Raw genomic sequence first — 22,963 nt, forward strand, 5'->3', positions numbered from 1 at the left:
ACAGACCTGGAGTTTTGTGAACATCAACCAGGAAATATTTTCTTCAGTCAATGAACTTCAGTGAACCTTGTGTGTGCATTTGCTTGGCTGCTACAATTCTCATTGTCTCCCAAGAAGCTGTTGAGAGCACTTTGAAAAAGCTAATAATTGTATAAATGTGGCAAAATAATTTATTATACTATAGAATATTGACTAGACTAGCAGATTTTATAGCTGATGCATAAAAATTTCCTTTTGCATATTTTGCCTTTAAGACTTTATTTTATAAAACCACCTTTGTAAATCCTCTTTTGCTACTTCCTATTCATCCTTTTGTTCAGATCTTTTTGAGACTCAGCCCAGATTAGAATTCATCATGTCTAAAAAAAATGAGATGCTAAAGGTATTCTTTCTTCAATGTGCATCTCCAGCCTTTCTTGACAGGCTGTCAAGAAATATGTCTCTAAAAAGCCAGGTTAGATCCTCAGAGACAACCAGTGATGCAGTTCTTAGTAATGTGCTAAAACCCAGTCAGAGTGCACCTTATTGTTGCTGTGTGCAGTGATGTGACATGTGAGTTATTTGTTTGCTCTGCCATAAGATAGCATTAGGGGATATAATGTGAACAGATCACTCATTTGTGGAAATATTTATGGTGCTGCTTTCGAGGGATCATTCAATTCGAAAGCAGATGGCAAAGCATGGATATTCATGGACTATTTTAAAAGCTATCTTAGGTAAAATGTTTTCACACAGAGCAGCGAAAGCCTGTAACATTCTGATATTTTACAACATTTATTACTTAATGTTTACATATATTTGCAATAAATCTTCATAAGTGCTACTCAAGCAAGAATTTGCTAGTTCCAGTTTTTATTACAGTATATCCCATGAGCTCTTTATTGCTCAGGCCCCTGACCCTGCAAATATCTACACATGACTTAAATAACACTCAGTGAGGGGCGGGGAGAGGGGCTACTGTGTTCAGCAGTGTTTCTAGCATGGCAAGCTCTGGGAACATGTGGTGTATGTCAAGATTTTCAGTTATCTGGAGACTTGAAACCCCCATCTCATGACAGCTAAAGGAATCTAGCTCTAGAAGTGATGATTTTGTCTGCTCAGAACTGCAGAATCCTTCTAAGGTGTAACTTTGAGCATCCAGAAAACAAATATTTTTAATGATGATATCCAAAGGCTTTATTATTTTGCAAATAAAAATTCAGGTAAATGTGATGTAGCTGTTGAGATAATTTCATGTAACTCTTGCCCAACCACTCAAAGCTCAGCTTTCCATGGTTCAGTGTTTCAAAAGAGAGGAGAATAAAAGTCCTCTATTCGTGTTCAGTTGGAGGACTGGCCTTTTTCATAGAATATGTGATTTAGCATGTATTGAAATGCCACAAACTTTTCAACCTCCTGGTTGTGTTTGGTATCCCTCACGCAGCATTCCCTGGGCTGCTTCTTCCTTACTGCCTTCTGCTCCTTCAGGAACATCCACATGCCCTTTCCACACGGTGGCTTTAGAGATCCACACACCGAAGTTTGACATAAAAGTAAAAAAACAGTATCAGAACGTACTTTGAAATTATTCCCTCAGTAAAAGGTGTGACACAGCACTTTGCTTTACCCATTTCAGCTGTGTTCACTTGCAGTGCTCTCATTCTCAGCTGTCTGACATTTAAGATGGTCCCCATTGCATGGAGGTGCTTCAGGTGTGGGCTCTGTGCCTGCTTTGGGTGGGTTCTGGCCCTGGGTCCCAGCTGGGGCTGCTTGGGTTTTGCCCACTGCCCAGCTGTTAGCAATGCACAGAGGAGCTGTGCCAGAGCCCGATTGGTTGGGATGGGCACAGCCTGGGGCTTTTCCCTATGCCTGGAGTAAGGTGGGGATTTCACTGCAGCATAGGAGCTGTTCTCAGTATGGGGCTCTCTTCAGTTTTGGGTAGGATCCTTTCTACAGAATGGAGCTGAAGTGAGTTAAGCTACTACAGCTGTTTCCTATGCAAATGTTTTTTGAAGTGCTTGGTTTTAATTTTTTTAATTGTTTTTTAAAATTTATTAATTTATATTTATGGCTCTAAAGATACGGAGATGTAGTGCTGGGTGCGGGTCAGGTTCTTTAGGTTGTGGTCTGTCCTGTTTCTGGAAAACTACTGGTACTGGGGTTTGACTAGCTTGAATTTTGCTGAGTTGAATCCACTGGTCCCTGTGCTGCTGGAGTATCTTCAGATGTTAGAGATATTTTTTTCTTTTTACTGTTTCCATTAGATCTAGTCTTGTTATATCTCTTATGGTAATGAAAATTATTGTTGGGGTGTCCCGTTTCTTCTCCCTCCCTCATCCACCCCAGCCCCAGTAGTTATTTCATGTTGAAATTGAAATAAGGGCTGTGACTGGATGTAACCTTCTCACCCTCTGTGGGCTGTGCTTGTTCTTAAGCAGGGTCTTTGGGAAGAGACCATCCTTTAGACCTCCATTTAACTTAATGCTTTATTTCTATCTTTGTTCTGCAGCCTCACAGTGCTGGTCTCTTTACTCTTTCTACTCCTTCAAATTGGATTGTTCCTCAGCTAACAGTAAATGTACTTGGTGCCATAGCAGGAGCAATATTTGCTCTGGGAAATACCTTGCCATGAGCATTCAAAGGCTGATGTAGAGTATGTACTTATATGCATATGTATGTGGTGTTTATTAAAATGTGCTTCAGTAAGTATTAATAATGGATACAATGCTAATGTTTGTTATGGGTTTTCAACCCACTGGGGAAGGTGGAGTATAAACTATAACTTGAAATATTTCCCTGTTGAGAAATAGGTGGATTACAGTTACTGCAATGTGCTTACTTTTCAGGAAAACTATTAGTTAAATCTCATTAATGCTATAAATTGTCTGAAGGAGATAATATGCCTCTGAAAAATGCTCTTGGGTAGGTAAGTACTCGTCTACAGCCATATTAACAACATAGCAAAGATGGAAGCTGTTCTTTCTGACTTAAATACAGTATCTCTGTTATCTGCACATATAGAAAAAGACCTGGATAGAACAGACCTGGGATTTTCTGTCCTTGTTCACTTTGGCCCAATGTGGCATTGATTTTTGTAGAAAAAGTTGGAAGCTTAGATTGGCTAAGATGGTATGCAGAGTTTGTGTGCACTGTTTGGATTAAATTATTTAAGCCTGGCTACTGCCATAATTCATGCTCTGTGGTGGTTTGTGCTATGAAAGCCTGTGAAACATTGTAGCAGGACTCTCAAAAATTCCTTGTCTTGCCTGGAAAAAAGAATACTAAGGGGTGAAAGCAAAACAAACAAATGAGACTCAGGAAAACTTACTGACTCTGCACAATGTTGAGGCAAGCAGTCTGTGGTAGACTTTAAATGAAACAAGAACACAGGGGACTATATTTAATTTAAACACCACTCATCCTAAAATAACTTAACCTACGGAATGATTGCTGTGCAAACACTGAAATAATATAGCAGCGCTGTCACTTCACTCGGTATTTAATAGTCTCTGGCCAATTTCATTATTAACACTTAGAACACTTCATGAAAAGTGATGAAAGTACCGATACATAACCCGTACTGAAATCTCTGAGATCCCACAGAACATTTTTGTAGCTACTGCCTGATACTTCTCAAGGGGGACTGTGAATGGTTCTGAACTTGAGCTGTTAGCAGTAGATGCCAAAACTCCTCTTGTTTCAAAATTGCAAACAAAGTAGGTGAAATGGGCTCCTCATAGTTTTGCTTCCATGTGGCTTCTGTGGATACATAGTAAGGGAGATGAAGTGTTTCCTCCTGCTATTGCAAATGATTGGGAATTATTTTTTCTCTTAATTTATATGAAGACTATGCTGATGTATTGTACTGTCTTGAAGTTATATTGAAGGAACAACCCAAGAATAAATACCAAAAAAAGACTGTAGCTGCAGAAAAAGTGTCTGCAGTTCTGCTGTTAATATTTTGTTTGTACTACCCTGTATTCCAAAAGTTCTTTTCCATAACACAGATCCTGATCATTGTCGAAAGAAACAGACTAGCCAAAATTATTATAATAATTTATATTTGTGTGCATATATTGACACCGTAATTATGGTGCAAGTATGAGAGAGTACCACTAAATTTATTAGAGTTCCTGTGGTTTTATTTTTTTTTAAATTCCAGAAATTACTTCTCTTGTAGTGGGGGAGAGTGCGGGTTTCTGCTTGTGTTATCACTGGTCTTGGTGGAGATGGTTGATGTAGCTGTGGCTGGGTTGATGGTTATTGTTAGTAACAGCTGGCACAGGGCTTGATTGTTGTCTGAAGGAGCCAAAATGGAATCCCTAGAGAGCCTGGTATTTCCTTAGTTCCTGGCATCAGCTCAAGCTGTAAGTCACAACCTTCGTATGCTGAATTACAGCAGCTGAGAAGTTTGTGTACTTCCATTAGTGACAGATTAAGCAGCATTAATTTGAACTTGGAGATCTTAACTTTAGGTGCACCTGTGCTGACACCTGGCCTGGAATAAACATTAGCATGGAACTTCTGGCCTTCCAGGTGAGAGAAATAGATTGGAAACATGAGGTCATGTTTCTCTGTGGTTAACATGCAGAAAACCCCTTGGGAAGGACATTGCTTTTCTGCCTCCTTCAAGTTCTATAAGAATCTAGGAATGCCTCAAGGCATTTGACTGATATTGAGTGGTCATCTGAGTTACTGTGTTCTGGTCTGAAACTTCTTCCATGAAATTGCAAAAACATTGGTTAAAAGGATAGGAGATCACTAATAACTGAATTTTAATAATGAATTCCTAGCTGAGGTGTCTCCACTGGGCACCTTGGTTTCTTTTTCTGGACAGATAGATTTCAGATAACAAAGAAGGTGAGAGAGTGGCTTGATTCTCTTTTCTTTTTTAAAAAAAAACAACCTGTAACATCTCCCCACTGTGCTTCTCTTTGGTATCACTTGAATGTGACACAAACTATGGAATTTGGGAATCTACAATGTAATGGTGCTGAATATCTACAGTCCAGATATTGGCTTGGTTGGACTTTTAGCTGATGTTTTGGAAGTACTCAGAGGTAGGCCACATTTAAAAGAAAAATAATGCTTAGAACTTTTCCAGATTTCATATAATGGTTAGGATATAAAAAAAATAAAATCCAAATGAGCTTGAATCTTAGATTAATGTGCACTTGTGTGTTCTTAGCAGTTGGACTGCAAGAGCCCAACATTTGCTGTGCCTCCCTGCATGCTTCTTAGTTCTCCTGGGCTGTCTGGCTCCTGTTAAAAATGAAAGCTTGGCAGAGTTGCTTGCAGCAATAAAGGATTATGGGATCAGCCCTGTAGTGTGCTGACAGAGAGACATGTGCAGTCTGGCTCTTAGGGCTGCTGCTGGCTAAAGCACAAGGGAGTTCTTGGTGCTCCAAAGCAGGAGAGACAGGTTTGGTGCTGGCCCAGTGGAAAGGCAGGTGGTGGATCTGGCTGAGGACCTGAGATGGGGTGCAGGAGGAGCTTGGTGCCTGCTCTGGCCTGTGCTGGGAACTGGGAGAGGGCAACAGGAGGCCACTGCTTAATCTTGTTCGGTTCTTAGGGATGCACCAACTAAACTGGGCTCGTTCATTTAGTATACTATTAAAGAAGTTGTCTTCAGGGTATTTATTTCAGGCAGTTCTAGTGAAGTAATCCTTTAATTCCTCAGAGTAAATGCTGATGAGGATTTACTGCAGACTAAGCTGTGTGGAGGTCACTGTGAGAGTGGTTATAGAGTGTTTGGGAGCAGTGTGGCTGCTGTCCCTTGGAGCTGGGCGGTGGGAGCTGCAGGGTGTCTCCCCAGCTGACCCACAGCAGGGCTGTCCTCTGGGACTGTGGTTGGGTGCTGTGTTTGGGAATGCTTGTGTCTGAGCCTGGAGAGAGGGGCTGGTTCTGCTCCAACTTTGGCTGAAACCACTACTTCTCTAAATGTTCTGCTTTTTCTTCCTGTTGTGCACGCTGCTCAACCTTCTCTCCTCTGCTTTGATCTTTCTTTTCCTGGGTCATCCCAAATAGTGAGAGAAGGTCCAGATGAAACCATGGTCTTAGACGTACAATTCAACTTCAGCACAGTTCTGTCTATATGCATTATTTTGTCCACAAAATCATAATGGTTTCTCATTGTTTAGGCAGTGATTTCACTCTATACCAAGGGTATTCTGCACTTAGGAGGCCAGGCCAAGGCCTCTTCCACTATGTCAAAATTGATGTGTAAGGCTTCAGTTAGCTAGGTTTGCAAGTTAGGAATTTTTTTATCCTCATTTTGGTATTGCTGGAGCAAGTCAAAAGAAATCTGCATGGAGCTGCAGCCTGTGGTAAGCAAATGAACTGAAAGGATCTGGGACTTTACTATTCTATTCAACTCCTTTTCCCAAGGGAGCTGGTTTCCTGGGAACACCAGGGCAGTGCTGTTGAAGCTGCATGACAGGAAAGCAATGTCAGTAAAATCTTATGCCAATATTTTAGATGGGAAGCTGGTTACAGAATGTCATTTGGTGTTGAGAGTGATGAGCTACCTTATAAAAAAGGAAATGATTGCCTGCAGTAAGTGAAAATGAAGGTCCAGTAAGTAACTTGCTTGCTCTTGAAATTCCTTTGGTCATGAAAAATTTGTTAGTGGCCTAAGCATGGCTCTGGTCTGAGCAGGTACTCCTGGTCTCTCCCCAGCACTGCGCCAACTCCCTCTGTAAAACCTTCCTCCTGTGGCTGCAGCATTATTGGCAAAAAATCTGGTATTGGAAGCTTGTTCTTGGATAATAATAAATCAGGACCTGAAAGAATTGGAAAAGCAGAGTTGCACAGAAACTTGAAACTTTTAGCTACTTTTCTTCGGTGAAGGAAAAATTATGAACTTTTACCCGCTTAGTTATTAAATCAAAATTTAAAATATCCTTTACTAATAAACTGGGTTCTTTCAACTTCTTCCATTTCTTACGTCAGACATGGAGCTGCTTTACATGGAAACATTTTGCTAGAAGTAGCAACAAGTTATTATGTTTTCTTTCTACAGACAGAAAAATATTAGATTAGATTTTTTCTTGAAGTATATTTGAAGGCGCTTGAAATTTTAAATTGACTAACAGAGCACTTTAGTTTGAAATGTAATGTACTTTTATATATAGCTAAAACATACAGGGTTTGCATTATTTCTGAGTAATTGTAATCCCTGGAAGATCCCATAGTTGAAAGAGACTGTTTTAGTTTAATACTAGAAGCTCAAATGTATTGAAAGCATCTGTTCTTCAGTTTAGAAATAGTTTGATCTGGAAAATAACAATAAGCCTTGATATGGAGGGGAAAAGAAAATATTTTGATCTAGTAAGAAAGAAGTTTCATGAGTTCTAAGTACCAGTAGTTACCCTTATAAATTAGAATATTTGTGTGCTGTAATCTGACATGTCATTGTGTTTATAAAGCTTGTGACATGGCTTAGTACAATGTGTTGTATTTAAAGTTGTCATTACCCCATGTCATGAAATAATATGAATAATAAGGATAAAATTATATGGAAGGGTTTATTGAAAAATATAATTCAACATGAAATAAAATTTTAAAATATCCTGCTTCTGGAAATTGTTCTGAAAGAAAAATGCAGATTGATGCAGGTTGAGTGACACAGGACAATGAATATGGGCACGTTCCTGCAGCCTCCAAATATCAGTGTGGTAAAGGCTGTTTACACTTCATAATCTCAGCAAAGGGTGAAGTTTAACCTTGTGGGAGTCACTGGCATATTCCCATTTTTATATCACCTATTTTAGTGAGGTGAGGATTTTGGCTGTGGCTCCAAAATGGCTTTGTCTGAGCATTTCCCATTGGCCTTGTGGAAGAGGGTGCCCAGGAGGCCCCATTTCTGTGGGGATTGTGGGCTGTGCTGTACCGTGGGCAGTCATGGCAAAGCCTGGAGAATGGTGGGGGAACAGAGGGATGTGCTGCAGGGCAAGCAAGCTCTGCTGTCATTGCCCTCTCTTCTGGCTGCAGCTGTTGTCTTAACAAACCATCTCTGTATCTAACACTGACAGGCATGGGAACCTCAATTCGGTATGCCCAAAACAGCAATACTGATTATAAAGCACAAATGTCATCTTTGAGTGAGGCCTAAATGCAGACTTTTGAAAAGGAGGATGAATTGATGTCGAGGCCAGCATGTAGCAGCCTCACTCTTTATCCTGTTGAGATCAAAGTATGAGGTTACTAGACCCAAGTCAAGGCTTCCTTATTGGGAAGTTTTTATTTAAACGCTCTCAAGGTGTTAAACTGCTGCCTGTTCCTTGTTCTAGTGATTGAATCAGTAGCAGATTTTTATCTTGGAGTAAGCAAGAAGAGAAAACACTGAGGACAGTGAAATTACAGCTTAAAGTACCATATAATATTAAAGGTCATTTAGTCCAACACCCTTTTGATGAGCAGGGATATCTTCAACTAGAGCAGGCTGCTAGGAGCCTTGTCCAGTATGATCTTGGATTTTTCCAGGGATGGGGCTTCTATCACCTTTCTGGCCAGTCTGTTTCAATGTCTTCCTGTGCTTGTAGAAAATATCTTCTCTATATGTAGTCTAAATCTGCCCTCTTACAGCTCAAAAACATTGCCTCTTGTCCTGTGGCAAAAGGCCCTGCTCCAAGAGCATCAGGCTGCCAGCCTTCTTCTCTTGTGCTTATTTGCTCAGTCTAGTACTTGACAGCCTTCAAGAGTTAGTGAATTCTAAAGAGTTCTTATGTGGTTATCTCCACTTTTGCAGAGGAGAAACAGAGTCAGACAAATGACATGCCCAAGGTCACAGAGGAAAAACAAGTTTACTTGTGTTCTGTGATGCTTTTGCCTACTGGCTGCTCTGCCTAGTTTTAGATGAAAAACACTGCTTGTCTTTCTCATGGCCGTTACTAGGATGGATGACTTTCACCGCACCATGAAAGCAAACTGTGTGGGGAGCTAGAGAGCACCACTACATACAGAGCTGTTTTCCAATGGCCTTAACTGCTGCTGTTTATCACAAGCCTTTTCCTAAGGCTTGTCATGAATGACTTCTGCTCCATCATTGCTAGTTGTTTACCTAACAAACAGGAAGGAATAAACACTATATTCACTGTTGGGTAGAAAAATCTTCAGAGTAGAAGTTATGATAGTTGCAGACTTCATAACCCTTAGCATGCAGTGGCATCTGAATGTTCAGCAGTCTTCATTTCTTGCATCTCTCATACTTACACTGACCAATTTAAGTTGACCAATTTCCATTATCTGGTTTCATATAGCTTTATAACTTGCATTATTGAAAGATTATTTTTGGCTAATTTGTTTATCCACATTCAAAGTGGACAAATTAATATAGGATAAGCTTTTTTATTTTTTAAATGCTATATTTGGACCTTTTAATGTTTTTCTTTATGAAATACTACAGGTGTCTTGTACACCTTCATTAGTAATTTAATAGACTACAGGAATTTTACTCATTAGTGTATTATCAGGCTGCATATCAGCCTTGCTCTGGAGTTCTGAGTGTGTTTTCCTGTTATAGTAATTGGGCTTTGTTCTTATCAGGTTTGTGTAGTATTGTATAAAAGTATAAATAAAAGGTTTTTGGGTAAAAATAAAAGGAGCGTGAATAATGCTCTTGTGTTATAGAAAATTTGTGAGGATTCCTGTGTATAAAATACATTTGTACCCTTAACTGATAAAGCTGTAACAGGGCACCACACTGAGAAACTTGATGATTCGGACCTGGCAAAATAGTAGGGAAAAACACAGACCCGAGAGAGATAAAAGGGAAGGTGTTCAGTGGGGATACCCCCGCCTTTATGTCGAACTATAGCATTTCCTGCTTAACTGAGATGTGTGGACAATCTGCTACTGTCTAACTATCAGGAGAAAAAGGGAATCATAGATCAATTTGTGAGCCCACAGTGAAGGTGACACAGTCAAGTGCAAGGTAAAAGTAGCTATTGACATAGGTCAATGCTGTTGGAATTTGTCTGAGGAATTGGGGTGGAAAAGTCAGGCAAAATAAAAAGTGAAAGATCTATATTTGTTCTCCCATATCTTAAATGCCTTTAAATCTGAGTTGAATTTTTGGTTTCCATCACCACAGTGGTTCCCAGTGCTGTGTGGTAGAGTGACAGGTCTGTAACCTGGCTGCCTTGTACGTGGTGCTGCAGGAAGGTCAGAGCAGAGGGAGGCAGTAGGGATAGTTGAACATCTGTATTATTTACAAGGTTTCCTGTTGGTGAAAGTGGGGAAAAGCCCTGGGGAGCTGAAGAAATTGGGATGTGGAAAGACCAAAGCTGAGAAAAGAAACCACAAAATACGAAGGCTGTTTCTAAGCTCTGTCTAGAAATATTATCAGTAGTGCTTGCCCCCGAGTAGGATATTACATTAAAGAAGCAGGATCAAACTATTATGGAAGTTCTTGCCAATCAAATATGACACCAAGAGCAGTACTCACCCCTGCCAGTATTAGCCCCAAGGTTGCATGCGAGGTCCTAGGCACCTCATTTTTCTCACTGGGCAGAAATAGGAGCTTCCTACTGGAAGCTGAAAAGGTGATTATGGGGAGCTGCCATACCAAAACTGGTCTATTAGGAAATCACCTACTCTGTTTCTTAGATATTGCAGTCAAAAGTTATTTTGTGCATCAAAATAAATACTTCAAAAATTACTGTACATTTGGAGTTTCAGTACTTGGTCTCTATTTGTTTGGATCCATGAGAGACGGTAAGTCCAAAATAAATGCCCAGTCAACTGTACAGAGGATCTCACTTATTACAGTGTGATTGAATAAACAGAATGGGGCTAACCCAGAGTATCTAACAAATAACTGTGCTGAGCTCTGGAATTAGGCATAATGACTCTCCATACTGATGCTTGTTGGTACAGCAGCAAAAGCTTTAATGTGCATCTGTAGTCTGGTTAAGAGTGAGAATTAATCTGTGCAGAGCCAAGAGCAGTACAGACCTTCATTTCCCCTGCATGTGCCTGAAAACCCTGTGTGTTCAGACCAGCTCTTGGCTGTGGCCTTTCTGCAGCTCCACATATGGATACATGTTTTTGGAGGGAGGATGACCAGTCTGTGTTGCTCTGAGACTAGCAGTGCATGGCACTTCATATGAAAAAAGGATGTAGTCAAGACCAACATTCCTTTTAGGTGGAATAAATTCAATTTAGCTTGTAGCTGACAACAAATTTCATTCAGCATTATCTGAAGAAAAAATTATCTGCACTTATTTAAGTAGTTTAATCTTGTTGAAGAAGGGGCTAGGCTAAGCAAAAAAATGATTTTTTAAAATTTAAATACTAATTTTGATTCACGTGTTAAATGATTTAGTATTTTTTTTATTTTAAAAATAAACTGTTTAAAGTTTGCAACCCTTCATTGAAGGGGTTATTTGTTATTGCTCATTATGACTGTTTCTCTTTTACAATAACTGACTTGTTTGACTTTGAATATTAACTTTCTGTATATAAAGAAGAATTAAATCTGACTCTTTCTTGGCAGAAAAACTTCCTTGTGAAAATGTTGAAATAAAACCTTAAAAACCACTATTTGCTGCAAAACTTTGAAATTGATGTACAAAGTGCATTAAATTTTGGCAATTGAAGTAACTTTCAAGTTTGAAGCATAGAATGGTTGGGTTGGAGGTGGCCTTAAAGACCATCCAGTTTCAAAACCAACCCCTGTGAGGGAGGGATACTTTTCACCAGACCAGTCCCCTCCAATCTGACCTTGAACTCTCCCAGGAATGGGGCATCCACCACTTCTCTACTGGCACCTGCTCCAGTGCCTCACCACACCCATGGTGAAGAATTTAGTCTTGTATCTAATCCAGACTTCTTTCAGTTTTAAGGCATTACCCCATGTCTTATTGATCCATGCCCTTGTAAAAAATTTGTCTCCACCTCTCTTGCATGCCTCAGTCATCATGGTAAGCATTTTCTGGCCAAACTGAATCTGTCCAGTACTTATTGGGAGCAAAAAGAATTTTTTCAACATCAGCAAATTTTGTCAAAATTAAGCCTTGCCCTAAAACTGTGATAGGTTGTTTGTACTGCTTGGGTTTCCCTCCATTTTTATGACGAGTAGGACATTGCCACTTCTAGGAGGATTAATGTAGGATGTGATTCATTTTGTGCACACTAGCTTTGTGTTTGACAGGTGCAGACTCATCTTATAGAGATGATGAGATCATGTCTCTTTTCATTCAGGAAATGCAAGAGTAGAGCCAGTTCTGACCTGGGCTTTACTCCCATCTGAAACCAACCAGTTTGGCTTTAAATGAGGATGGAATTTGGCCTGATTTTTGTGCACTTTGGAGCAGAGGAAAACAAGAAGTGATCTCATCAGATATAAAACCTGTAAAATACACTCAGATTTTATGAATGCTGACTTTGAAAATCTGTTGATTTAATCTTACCAACTTGAGACTTTATAGGCAGGGTCTGAGTACATTGACTGGACCTTTGTAAGGATCATTGTTTAATATTTTGCAGGTGTGCTCTGAATTTGTGGCCATTTTTATGATTGGTTTGGAGATTTGCTGAAAATCTCTGCAGCACTGCAGATCAAAAATTTCTTTTATGTCTTCTCAGACATCAGCCCAAGTGTGGAAAAGTAGAAAGGCAAAATGACAAACTATGCCGACTAGGTCTTGCTTCCACCCTCTCTTCCTCTTTAAGTACTGTAAATCATCACTTTCTCTATTATTGCTCTGTTCCAGGATATTGTGTCACTCAATACTCTTTCTCTAGAGTTGAGAGCCTTTTACCTTGAGCAAGCTAGAAGTTATTCACCCTTATTCCCCTGCCCAAAGAGTTGTTGTTTCTTTTTATCTTTTTTAAATTACCTTTTTTTTTTTTTTCACTTCTGCATAGATAGATTGGAAAATTGACAAGTCAAGATATTTCCACCCTGGGACTCCAAGAAAAACTATAGTCTGAGGTGATAGAGCTATACACTCCTTTGTCGTGGTTTTTTTATCAGACTCTTAACAAATAAGATCTTCTGGGTTTAGCTGTTTTTGTTTGGAGTTTTTCCCTTTCTGAATAACTTTGGTTTTTGAAACTGCAATGATTTGGTGTGGTTTGTGATGTGCTTATGGAATCAACATAACACTGATAGCAATAGTGCCTAAATGAATCTCTAATGTCATCTAGAGTATTACGGAGTTTGGATAAGCCAGCAAATTAAGCTGTTTCAGTGCAGCTTTTAGCTGGAGCTGATGGCTGAGAAGATGGAAAACCATTCCCCCTTGGTATCTCAGGCCAGCTAAAGAACCCTGGCAATGTGCCAGTCCCCATTCCTTCCTCCCTTCCCTGCCAGAGGCAGGAGAGCAATAGTAAATACTGCCAGATGTGGAGACATCCTGCTGCGGGGCTGTGTCCAGGACTGGCAAGGAACCTTCTCAAACCACCAACTGCACAGGAACTTGCCAAGCCATTGCAAACATGCAATGAGTTTGAGTAATCCACAGCCTCAGCCTAGGTTAACTGCTTTATGGAAGGTGTTTTCACCTACTAGTTTTGAGATTTTTTTGTGAACTTTTTTGTATGTTTTTTTTTTTGTACCTCAGACCTTTAGATTGGTGTAGTCTGTACCTAGTTTAGGAAAAGCATCACGCATAATAATGATCCTGAGCAGGTTTGAATGCTTCCACCACTGGTTTTCATTTTTTTCCTCCAACATTTGGAGGCTGCCATCATACCCAAAACTGCAAGAGGAAGTCGAAGAAACTTAAGCACCTTCCTCAGAAATCATACCTTGCCCTTTTTCACCTTGAATGACACAAGAAAAGGAAAATAATCTCTAGTGGAATAGCTCTTGAAGTGGAAAAGCAAAGTTTGAGGTGAGCATCCTGAGCACTCTTCTGTCAGTTCCAAGTTTAATATTTCTCATCCAGAAAGTGTTTTCTCTCCTCTTAATTATATAATTCATTCTAACACAGTAATCCTGACTTTGGTGATAAGTGGCACATCTTGCCTGGAGCGCTCAAATTCCTGTTTCTGATGTATTTCTCATACTGATGTATTTCTTATGTACCTTCCAGACTTTGAGGTACCTGAAAGACAATTGTACCATTGGCTGGTAGAGGAGAGGGAATTTTCTTTTTTTGGTGCCTGCTCTGTCTTAAAACATTTTATGGCTGTGAAAATTGTGACTTCTATTACTTGGCACTTTATGACCTCATTGGCACCAAGAAGTGTTTGCAGATCTGATAATAATGACAATGATCTTTAAAGCATCATAAAAGTAGTAGCTCCTGCCAAGACCTGCCTAATTCTAGTATCTCCAGGATACAGAGATGCAGATAGAGCCATTATTTCTGTGAAGGTAGAGTGTCCTGGGAAGCCCAGTCATCTCCAGATGTAAAAGTCTCCTTACTCATTAGAAATGTTTTTGGGTTTTTTCTGCCAGGTTGGCACTGTTTCCTTGAGTGTGTGATATCTCTGCCTCTGTTTGCCTGTGATCAGTGTGAGTAATCATTTGAATGATGCATCACATGTACCCAGTTTGTAGAATATTGTTGTTTATTATTATATTAGAGTTTCTTTCCACAGTTCTGTAAGTGCACTTCAGTAATTGCTGCCTCATATCTTGGGTCCAAGTGTTCTTCTGGTCAAAAGAACAGGCATCATTAATTACATTCCCTACTTAATTTTCCAAGGTTTCTGCTGCTGGCAAGCAGCTGGTCTGTGCAGCCTCTCTGCAGCTGGAGCTTTCAGCCTCCCAGCAAACAGCATTGAGTGTAATTGCAAGATGAGTCTGCACAAGGCAGAGCAATCCATGTGCCAGACAGTATTGGTATGATTATCAAAAAGATGAAGGCACATGGCAAGGTAACATGCTTAGACAGGCTGCCATTCCTCAGAAGTTCCCTAGAGGTGCTCTGTAGCCGAATGGATTGTTGTGCAATAGAGTTGTGTAGCTGAAGCTCATTGCCTGTTTTGGTGGACAAGCAAGGTGACAGCAGTGTCCTGTGTTACACCTGGCTGTTCAGGCTGGCCAGCAGCCTGTGAGAGAACAATGCTGGCCCAGGGCAATTTCTGTTCCAGGGAGTGTTTCATTTTCCTGATACAGAAATACATCCAGTAAGAAGTGGAGCAGCACAGCTGGCCTGCTGGCTGCAGAAGGCCAAAGAGAATCTCTGTAGATGGGACAGGAATTAGCAGGCAGCCTGCTGTTGAAAAGCTGCTTTTTCATTGCCAATCTGTATTTCATTACCACCCCTCTATATAGTCCTGTCCTTCAGATAGAAGCTAATACTTGAGCAATGAAAAGAAAGTTATTTTGTCTCATCCATTACATAATCTTATGCTATTATAATTCAGGATACACTTTTTTCTTATGATTGTTATTTTTATATTGATTATAATATGATTTTTACAGATTTAGTATGCAGAGTGGCTGAAGCTGTAAGGTCAAATTTATCTGGCTATAAACCACCAGACTGATCTTTGTGTTGCATGCATCCTAACTGCATTGACAGGCAATAAGCTTAGATATCAGCAAATCTGTTTAAATGTAAATTGTTTGCTAATTTGGGTTTAGGTTTGTAGAAGTAAGAATCATTTTCAGTAGTATTGACCTGGAGTTGAACATTTAGAGCCTTGTCTTTGCCACTTCTTCCTTGTTTTAAGTCAGATGTTTCAGCCTCCTTTGTAGTATAAGCAAGAGATCTACATCATAGAAAAATATGCTTGACAGTGCTTTTTGTCTTGCCCGTCTTTCAGTGATTCCACTAACATGTGCTTATTTATAGTTTGCTCAAGGGGTAAGGTATGCTTACCCTGATCTGAAATTTCAAAAATGTTTTGAAATTTCGGGTGCTCTTGCCCCTTTTGCATATCCCTTCACCCCTTGTCTTTGCTACCTATTAATTGATGTGTTATTATCTCTTCATTGATCAGTTTTGTTTCCTGTGCTCATTGTTTCATCCTCCAGAGATCTAGATAGGGACAAACTGTATGCCTAACTTGAGGTTAATACTTTTTTTTTTTCGTGAGGCCTCTGAATGCTGCAGCTCAGCAGCAGTGTACTTTATACATGTGTGCATGGTTAACTTACTGCAGAATCCCTTCTTCCCCACTGGTGCAGCTATGGAAAATCTTATCCTTCCCTGTGCAGAACTTGCATGTCCATCTTACTGGCCTCCTAGTGTTCTCATAGATTCTCAAGTTGAATTCAATATAGAAGTAGTTTAGCTCCTCTACAGAAGGGTTATTAACTTGGTTTGGAGTGGGTAGCTCTGACCCATCAGCTATCACTTAGCATCAGTCTTCAGATTTTGGTCAGATGAAAAATTCTGAAGGTTACAACTGCTTCTGATTGAGCTGCTGGGGAAGTTCTTAACTATGCAAAGGCTGTACTTTGAAAGAGGAAGTTACGTGGCTCGACTTAAAAGAAATGGACAAAAGAAATGTGTTTAGAGAGAAGTGGACAATAAAGTGGAAATGCTAATTTTTAGTGGTTTCAGAACTCTTTGGACTTCACCTATGGTATCTTTCCTGGAAATTACTCTAAGACTTAGAAGCTCACTGAAACTATTTTTTTTTTTTCCTTACATTCAGAAAAACTAGCTTTTCTTCAGGTTTTCTGCACTGAGGCATGTGTATGTAATTTTCAGGGTTTGGTTTCACTTGCCTTGGTATCAGGCCTATAAAAGGAGCCTTTATCTTAACTTCTGTGGATTTCTGCACTGGAACTGTATTAATTTTAGGCTGACTTACCAAAGCAAAATTTTTAGACTAAACCTTCCATACTGCTGTCATCTTTTCAGGGGGCAAACAGTAACGCAGCCTTGATTAAATATAACTAATCTCATGTTTAAATGTGAATGCACATGGGAGGAAAGGTCTGCTCAGATACTTACAGACTACAGAGAAGTGAAGCAGTAGCCTAGTGCTCAAAGCAATTTGCATGGCACTCATGCTTATTATATCTTTTCTATGGGCATTCATAGCCAAGCGTGTATGTAAATAATAATTGGCAACCTAATTCATGTACTTTATGTACTGATTCATGTAACTCAAGTTGCTTAAGTTTGTAAAATGTTCAAAACTTATACCTACACACAAAGTTAAGACATCTCTTTCATGTTCTCAGAAGATTAAATGTGTGTGGTGGAAGTGTATATTGCCTTCACTACATTATCATTTTGATTTACATAAGTACAGATGCTTTTTGGTATGTTAAAAAAGCTAGATATCACTAAGATGATTAAAGAGTTTACTGTTGTCTTTGTCCTATCTAAATTTTCCACTTAAACACCTGACAGGCTCATTCTTAGTTAAATCTTGCTTTTCTCTTCAGAGTAATGAAAAGTGCTTTTTGCCCTTTGAGCCAGGAGCTTCTTTCCGAGTCTATTTTCTTGTACAAACACTGCTTCCCTCCGAGGCCCTTGGCAGCCTCTCAGCCTCTGTTACAATTCATTCTGCAGCTTAAGGCGAGGATAATGGCATCACTAATCGCACCTTCCTAGCAGTGTGAGAAGAATGAGCAGTTACAGTTTGCAAACTGCTTTTATGATAACATGCCTTACTGGCTCTAACCTCATTCTCATTGATCTCAATGGCCAAAATTATGTAAATAGTGTGGTATTCTTCAGCATGTATTCATTCCCAGCCCCTCCCAAATTAAGAAATAAAATTCCTGAAGGCATGACACTATCAAGGAAACAGAAGGATAAGAAAAAATCCTTAAATTCTAGTCAGGAGTGTATAAATTCTGGACATTTTGCATCTATAAAACCTGCTACATTATTTCTATTAAAGTTTAAAAAAGGTGGCTTGTTTGTCTTCTGAGCCTATATAGTTGTACTTGAATGACTCAGGAAATTCTGAGAAGCAATAAAGAGTGAATTTAAATGAAATAATCCATAATGAACCTTTCCATATATGTTTGTATAGCTGTATAATTATTTGAAGTGTTTTCATCTGACAAATAAGCTTGCCATAAGGATAAATCTTAGAATATTCTAGCAGGAGTTGTATATATTCAGATGATGGTTTTGGTAACTGAGCTGTAGTCCTTCAGCAGTAGCCTTTATATATCATCTACAAATAATTGAGCTAGACTGTTGTTCACAAAGCTGAAGACATTGAAAAGAGGAAGGGCCGTATCATTCACTGTCTGGAATCCCATTTCAGTTGTCTGCAAGAAATAAAAATGACTTTCCTGTAGCCTTGTACTGCGCTTTTGTGTACATTGCCTGGCGTAGATAAGGTTGGATGTTTGCTGTTGTTACATCTGAGCAAAAAGCATCTCTTTTTGTCGAAGCTGTGTTTATGACTGATAGGAGTGTCAGCAGGGTGCTGCTGGACACAGTGCTACACCTGGCATCCACCCTAGGGCTGGGAGCTAAGCTCACACTGCTGCTTCCTGCGTGGGACTGTGCACAGACTGCCTGCAGGAGTAGGACTTGAGCCTTTTAATTTGTTCTGTTTTCTGTGAAGTTGAGACTGCTGAAACACAGCTAGCAGATTAAATACTGGGCAATATTGCACCTTTTCCCACCAGCACAGAGGATTAATATTCAGTCATTATTGAGCAAGCAATTAAGTACACTTTATTTTAACCTCTGGTGAAGCACATTATTGAAGGATTTTGCAATGCAAAAGAATGTTTCCTACACAGCCCAAAATGAAATTCTAGTGTGTTAGTTACAGAGAGGCCCCAGCTTTTTTAATGTAAGGAAGTGCCTTAAACTGTTACATGATCCAGCAAATGCATAAGATCTCTCAAACATTTGCAGCAGCTTTATTTGCCAAGATCTTATCTTGTAGTATAGCAAAACCTTGAGTCAGTTTTCAGTAGTATTTCATTTTATGATCAGACTACATAGGATTATGATACTTAGTTTGACAGGTTCTCTTTTTTTCTTAAATGAAATGACTGCTTAGAGCGGTGTTCACTTCTACATCAAGTATCATGTACATTTCAGAGTAAGAGTATATAATTACTAATCTTCAATACCTTTGCAAGAAGTGTATCTATTGGACTTTATGTACAATTTTTTCAAGCAAGTTCATCTAGGACTTACTATGCTTGAATAAAAGGAAGGTTCTTTAGAGGTAGTAACTTGAATCTGAATTTGACTTTGGGGAAACATAAGCAGTTTCTTTGAAATCTCTTTGGTACTGGCTCATGCCTCAGAGTTCAGCACTACTTTTATCTACTTTAGAGGCAATCCAGGTGGGACTGGATCCTGGCTATTAACTAACAGAGCTTTATCAAAGCAAGTATGCTGACTTACCCTGGCAGAGGCACTAACCATTAATATCTTTAGGTCTTAAGCCTATTTGCAGAAGTCTCATTTATTTTATTATCACTTTTATAATTTATTTTATTATCATCACTTAAAGTTTTAAAGTTTAACCAAGAGCATCAGTCTGAGATCTAACAAATGAAATTGTAGGTCCTTCAAATATTTACATATGCAAATGAGGTGTGTTCGGATAGTTAAACCAAGGGTAGCCATATATATAAATGTGGTAGAGAAATGCATCATCTTAGATATTAGGATATTTTCCCTTGCTGCTAGGGGAAGGGAAGGAAGTACCACAGGCATTTTAGTAACTTTATACTATTTGGGGTGCAAGCCTTGTGCAGGGTTGAGATAAGAAAAAGTAGATTAGAATATTATTGATGGGCAAACTGAACTGTTGCAAACTATTCAACCTTTCTATTGCTGTAAGGACAGATTAATTCTCTCTATTAAAATGCCAGAGTGTAATATACTCTGAAATATACTGGGAGTATAGGTCAAAAGTAGGGAATATAATGTCTGAACTTCTTCATTACAGCTGACCTGATGAAAACTTTGCAATCAGTCTAGTCTCATTGAGAGTTCTACCACTGTAAATGTACTCAGTCTGCATTACAGCTTCAAGTTAATTCAATATTACCTGATCACTGTTGGATATAATTTAAGATGAAGCTTGAAGTTGCAGCTCTTCTCATTTGTCTCTGATAACCATCCCATTTTCTGTTAGTCTCCTGACAGCAGTAGCCAAATTTCTTAAACTTAATTTGGGCACAAAAAGAGAGCAAAGACACCAAGTTATGTCTTGTAAATAACATGACAGAAACAATCAACTTTGTCTAACACTTTTCCAATGCAGTTCATGTATTTAAATCTTGTCAATTGGTGGGTTTTTCTCAGGTGTCAGCCCGAGGCATAGTGACCATCTCACTCCAGAATGTGAAGTGCACTGGGACTGATTTCTAGTATGTTGATTTGGGATACAGAAGTGGATGATCTTGTGCTGCTCTAAGTGGGAGACAGACTTTGTTGCAAGCAGCCTTCTTCAGTAGACAGAGGCGGACGTTTCTTCCTGGAGATGTGTACCAATGAGTCTTTCAGCACCTTGTGGGATGAGTTGATTTCATCTTGAGTCACAACTTGCAGCTGATCAGTTCTTTCTGTTTTTGTGAGCTGCTTTTAGAAGGGATCAGGTGAAAAGTTAGGTGAAAAATGGTTACCTACTGCTGGGTAAAGAGAACTGAGATGATTCTTGTGCAGTAATGAAAAATTTTGAGGGTCTTTTATTTCTGACATGTTGTAAGTGCTGCTTTACTTGGTCTATACACTCTGAATTCTCCTGATCCCCGGTTTTCAGCCTTGCATAAAACAAGTTAATTTCTTCTATTGATTGGCTAGAGCAATCACAATAGTATGTTTTGCACAAATAGAGCTGAAGGGTTGAATAATGAGATTTTTAATAAAAATTTGCGGTAAGTAAAAACTGTCGCTGTATTTATAGAAGAGAAAGTTTTGTTCTGGAGAAGATCCAGGGGTGCTCTGGTGACCTGGCCTCCAGCATAGGGACCTCCAGAGTTCCTTGGTTCCTTGGCTGTTTCATGCTTGGGAGCTCCAAAACTCTTCTATTGATGAGAAGACCAAGTCCCACCATTAGAAAGCAGCTCTCCACAAATTTGGTCCTTGACTCTTAAATTTATTTATTTTCTCAAAGGGATGAACTCCTTTGGTCTGGTAAACTTAAGTTGTGCTCAGACTGAAGATTGCACAAAAACAAAGAGGTTATTTAAATACCTCCAGAGCAAGCAAGATGATAGCTACAGTCCTGAGGCTGCACTGGGAACTTTGTGGTTAGAAGATGACTTCTGCAGGACACAAATAACCTTCCTATTATAATCTGTGTGTTTCATTGTTTTGCTCTGCTGTGCCTGTTCCATAGAAAACTCAGGTGTGTGAGAGCTGGTGAGGACAAGTGTTCTTGTCCTGGGCTCTTCCTCTTCTGTAGTCCTTCCCTCTGTCTTGGGGATAGGCCAGCAAATAGGGGAAGCTTCAAATCCAGTTGTGTGGATTAAGCCTTTATGGAGCTGTAACAGGATTTTTTTGTAGCTGAAATATGACAGCAAAACCCTCCTCTTCTGAAAAGAATTTGTTGCTGGTTTTGTTCATGGCATTTTATGTAAAGCTGGAGAAGGACAACCTTTTCCTTTCTTAAAACCTTGTTAGCACATTACCCTCTGTATTGGTCATGTTTTAAGTGTCCTACTGCAAATCCTACTGTATTTTTCAAGTGTGGAGCCTAGAAAAAGTTATCACTTCCATGTTTTTTTGGGGTTGTTTTGTTTTTTCTAAATTGAGTAAAAGAAATATAGAGATACAGTAAAGAATAAACTCAATGATATGCCATTTCTCTTGGACTGCTTTCCAAGCAGAACTATGTCTTACACTTTAGTGAATGAGGCTATAAAGGTCTTGTAAATGATTTTGGTAATTTTAATATGCAGCAAATAAGGCTGCATGTTCCCTAGGCTAGAAATGATATATTATGCTCCTTTATCACTGTTTTCCTTTCTGGGCACTCATGTTATTTAAATAAGTGGCACTTGAAAGCTGTTTGTGAGAGTCTGTAGTCTAAGAGGTGATTTCTGAATCACGAAAAAGTATAGGTCTTCTAACTTAATATATGGCCTGTGTTCCAGAATGCAGAATCCATAATGCAATGAGAAGACGCGCTTTTTATTTTTATTTTTTATTTCTACTTGCGAAAAAAAATCTCTTGTGGAAAAAAGTAGCTCAAAGTAGTATTTTGGTGAGTAACAGCATATATTATTTGTTGCTGCTTTTTGTTGTGGACCTGGTGTTATATGAATGTTTCACAAAGCCCTTCTCTTGTAAGGATTACTGCAACCAACAGTGCCTTTTGGGGTTTTTTTGAAAGTCAGTTCACACCAGTGTCTGTGTGTGTGTCTCAGCAGGGGAAGCCCAGCACTTGCAGTTGGGCAGGACTTGATGAAAAATAGAAGAGGGAGGGAGGGGTCCCAGAGGAGGGTCCCTGCTCTCCTGAGCCTGCCCCTGCACCCCAAGGGGTGTCCTGCCTCCCCACCAGCCTTCTGGGCTGGTTCTTGCCTGTTCCTGTGCTCTCTGAGCTGGGACCAAAGTGACAAATAAAGCAGGAGCTGATGCCAAGGCCACAAAAAGAGGAACGAATGTGCCATGCATGTGACAATTTTTAGCCTTTCATGTTGCTCTGGGCCAGGCAACTCCTGGTATAAATTATGAGGGGAAAAAGGCTTTGACTATTTCTCACTAAAACTGCTTATTTTGTTTCTCATCTTTTCATAATTCTTACTGAAATAGCTTTGTACAGGATATTTTTGCCTCTGTCCCAAGGAAATTCTGTCAGATTGTTCCAGTCTGAAAGTGTAAGCTAGGCTGACTGAAAAATTCTACACTTCAAATACCAGCTCATCATTGTGCTGTGAGCTCATCATTTCCAGATCTCCATTGCTGGAGATGTGGGGAAAGAACAGATGAGCCAGATTAATGTCACTGGTTTTCCATAACTCAGAGATTTTCTTGGCAAGTTTTTTTTCCAGCAAATTTCTCATCCTTCTTCTGTTCTGTCTTAATTCCTAGCTCCTCTTTCCCAAGAAACAGAAGCCACTTTTTAGCTTTCTCTGCTCCTCAGTGGAACACACCCCTTAGCCTGGCAGTAAATGCTGCACCATGCCTTA

General features: G+C 39.5%; 1 long non-coding RNA gene across 1 annotated transcript in view; it reads left to right on the plus strand.

Annotated features, from left to right (window-relative positions):
* Positions 1 to 1,831: 1,831 nt before the first annotated feature.
* Positions 1,832 to 22,963, plus strand: part of LOC111931788 (uncharacterized) — a 79,798-nt gene continuing 58,666 nt past the window's right edge. The window contains exons 1-2 of the long non-coding RNA XR_015289363.1: positions 1,832 to 1,947; positions 2,826 to 2,905. This is a non-coding gene — a long non-coding RNA (uncharacterized LOC111931788). The remainder of the gene's footprint in view (positions 1,948 to 2,825; positions 2,906 to 22,963) is intronic.

The sequence above is a fragment of the Cyanistes caeruleus genome, chromosome 7 (assembly GCF_971803275.1).
Source record: "Cyanistes caeruleus chromosome 7, bCyaCae1.hap1.1, whole genome shotgun sequence".
Taxonomy (NCBI): domain Eukaryota; kingdom Metazoa; phylum Chordata; class Aves; order Passeriformes; family Paridae; genus Cyanistes; species Cyanistes caeruleus.